This window comes from Macaca mulatta, chromosome 18 (genome assembly GCF_049350105.2).
Source record: "Macaca mulatta isolate MMU2019108-1 chromosome 18, T2T-MMU8v2.0, whole genome shotgun sequence".
Classification (NCBI taxonomy): Eukaryota; Metazoa; Chordata; class Mammalia; order Primates; family Cercopithecidae; genus Macaca; species Macaca mulatta.
This window is the reverse complement of record NC_133423.1, coordinates 53,417,411-53,421,343: the sequence shown is the minus strand read 5'-3', so window position 1 is coordinate 53,421,343 and position 3,933 is coordinate 53,417,411.

The window sequence follows — 3,933 nt, the reverse complement described above, 5'->3', positions numbered from 1 at the left end:
CAGAATGTCAATTTAGGCCAGTCAACTGGACAACCTGGGGGCGGCTATACCTCTGGGAAGAATCAGCATCGCCCACCGCAGGGTATCACTCAGGGTCCCATCAGGAAACAGATGGTGTACTCAAATGGGTAATTGAGGAGAGATTAATAAAGGACTATGTACAAAAATACAAGCAGGATTAAGAGAAACCAATAAGAGATGGTGCTCTTTTAATTGATTTTCATCTTAACTTGAAAAGGCAAGATATAGGAGAGGAACACAAGCAGGAGTTGTAGCCTTTGGTAGAAGAACACAGCCAACCTGTGGCAACTTGGTCAGATGGAGCAAGAATGAATATCCCAGTTCAACACTCCACTGCCCTCTAGTCATCTATAGGTAATTTCTATTGGCCAAGCCCAACAGGAAGCCAGAAGGCTAGTGCCATTTCATTTACTTCATGAAGATTAGCTCCTTGTGGCACAAAGTGTGATGGGGAAGTGTGAAGAGTGCGTCTGGAGGAACAAAAAGAAAATAACTTACACAAATTAGTGACCAGGTGAGACCAAGAAACAACTTTTTGAAATATTAGCAAATTTTTCACTGAGGAAGATTATATATTTTCCAAATAAAAATGTTGTTCTGAAATTTTAAAATTATGATTTTGAAAATCTAGTGTGACTCTTTACTATGAACTATCTCCGATTTTACTTTGAAGGTCAAAGCATTTTTTGAACCATATGAATCATGAAGTTTAGTCAAATATTTTTGGACTAATTTTTAAAAACCTGAGATGCCTCACCAATACACATTTTCAAAAACTATTTTGTTATGTTAATATATGAATGAGTGAATGAATAGTAGAATCACCTGAAAATAGTCTCCTTATGGTTAGTAAGATCTTTGATTGGATTTTGCTGGTCTTTTGCCCGTAATCTTACTTCCCTCACCTCAGTAGTCTCCACTTTGAGCATCCAAGGAGATCAGTTGTGGTTTTCCCTGAACTCATTGGTCATGAGACTCATGCAATGTTTTACATTAAGGCTATTGGGTAAAAAAAAAGCTTATTTTCTAATGACGTGACGTGGTAGATTTTTATTTACAATTACTATGTTACCTTTTGTAAACAACTCATTAAATATGTGCACCATTGTTATTTACAGCAGGGAAAATTGATACTCTTAGTATTCCTTTTTTTTTTTCCTTCAGGTTAATAACAGACTAATATTAAATAATGCAGAAGTCTTGTTTTGGATTTTTTTTTTGTAAGGCCATATTAAACTTTGTCCTTTTAAGAATGACTCTCTGCACTTGTTTCCTAGATTATCTATGAAATATATCCTATAAATCTCTCTGTTAGCTTATAGCTTCTATTTTATGGATATTGCATAACCACATAAAGATTTTTGATAATAAAATTATCTTTGTCATATATAGAGACTAATGTCTTTTTAATGTGGTGGATATTAAAAGCAACTGGAGAAGAACTAGAGTTAAAAATAACACATAAAATAAGAAACAATGGTGTACTTTCAGATGCTGTGTGTGGTAAAGTATGATGGTACACAGACAAAACAAAATCTATATGAGAGGGGAAAATGCAGGGCACTTTTATTATCATAAATGTTCCACTCCATGGAAGATACTGAAGCTACAACACAGCCTGGCTGCTGCTGCTGCTGCTGCTGCTGCTGCTGCTTCTTCTTTTTCTTCTTCTTCTTCTTCTTCTTCTTCTTCTTCTTCTTCTTCTTCTTCTTCTTCTTCTTCTTCTTCTTCTTCTTATTTATTTTTTTTCTTTTGAGATGGAGTCTAGCTCTGTCACCCAGTCTGGAGTGCCATAGCGTGATCTCTGCTCACTTCAACCTCAGCCTCCTGGGATCATGTGATTCTTGTGCCTCAGCCTCTGGAGTAGCTGAGATTACAAGTGCATGCCACCACGCCCTGCTAAATTTTGTATTTTTAAAAAGTAGATGTGGGGTTTCACCATGCTGGCCAGGCTGGTCTCAAACTCCTGACCTCAGGTGATCCGCCTACCTCAGCCTCCCAAAGTGCTGGGATTACAAGCATACAGGCTGGCTTATTCTTTAAACCTTGATGAAGTTTTACAATCTTGCTCATTGTGTTGCCATCAGCCTCCCAGTCCCATTGGATCAAAGCCAACCATGACTTCTGCAAATGCCCAAATTATCAGAATTGATTTCTCAATCCTCCAGCATCCGAAGGAAAAATAATCTTTAAAAATGATACATTATGACTCTATCATAAGTTAAATGAACATGCTTTCTTTTGTATTATGTTTGCCTTGAAAATGTAGTGCACAATATGATTTGCAACTCTAGAATTTGAGTATATAACATTACTCACTGCTTACTCATACTCACTGAGTCATCAAGCAAGGAGATTTGGAACAATACAATACAATTTTATAATAACAGCAACTATGAAATCTTTTATGATTAATGCCAGATACTGTGGTAAAAATCTTGATAGAAATTACCTAATTTGACCTTCTTAAGAACTGTAAGGGCTGTTATAATTCCAATGTTAGAGTGGAAGAAATTCAGGTTCAGAGGATTGTGTAGGACCAGCCAGCTAAGACCCAATACATATCCTAGAGTAATCAGGAATATCGATGATTGAGGAGATAACTTTCACAATGATTTTATGAAGTAAGTATCACATTAATATTACAGATGAGTGAATTGGATTTAGAGAAAATAAATGGCATTCCCAAGGCCATATAGGTGCCACAGTTATATCTGGGCCGTGAATTTATGGTTGTCAGCTTCTCAAGCCACAGTATGTTTTCTTCCTACTCTCAACCAAACGTCTGCCTACTAAAGTCATGAATTTACAATTGTATAACCTGCCTAACTCCCAAATGAAAAGTCAGAGAGTATTTGACGACAAGCTTCTTTGGGTCAGAACTTGCTTCTTCCTTCATAATTTGGCAGCTAGTTCCCATTATTGGCAGCAAAATAAGAACTCCACATGCATTGTTATCCATCTGAAGGTCAGAGAAGGAAGTTCAGCTGATTCAAAGTCACATGTGCATCTGAAAACAGTGGAGAGCATTAGCAGTCACAGGTCAAAAAAGCAGTGAAAACAAGATCACGCTATAAGTAGGCAAACTGTACATTGCAGCATTTGAGATAATTGCCACGTACACATTTAAGCTCTCCATTGGCTGGGTGCTGAGAAACTACCTCAGTAACAAATGTTGCTGGACATCTGAATGGCATTCAGAATGGCTTCTTGCCTGCTGGCTGAAATCCTCATCAGGGCAAGCTCCAAAAAGAACTTATTTCACCTAAAGCCTGTCGACTTCTATTAGATCACCCTGGGCATTAATTTCAATTTTCATGTTTCTGCACCACAAAAGAAAGAAAAAAAAACCCTTTATATGTGCCAAAGCTTAGCTGCCAACTGTTGGGGGAAAAAAATTTGATTTCTATTGAATACTGCACTTTGGAATGAAAGAAAACATTGTCTAAATGAAGCTGAGGCTCTCAGTCACCTATACCTGTATTACTGTGAAATCAATTATGTGGGCTTTTTCGAAAGTTACTGATTGTAGCAAATTGAATGGCCTTCATTTCAGCATAATTTGGAGAGGTTGATGTAATCAGAGACCTTACACCACGGTGAGATACAAGATTCGTGATATTCAGATGGGAGAAAAGCTACAGTGGTTAAGCTTGTTCTGTACCTTCCGCTTACCTGCTGCAACGCTTTCATAAGTACAAATGAAATTGTTTTGATGAAGGCAGCAATGTTGCTGAAGGAATGCGTGAAGGGCTGAGGGAGTGGAAATGAGGTTGCTGGGAATCATACTATTGTCTTCATATGCAAGGAGGCTGAAGAATCTAATCCTAGGCCTAATTGGCTGCAAATGAAACACTTAAATATCAAATCTTGAGTTATGCCCCAGAGCTGAAGTTCAAGCTTAGATGTGAG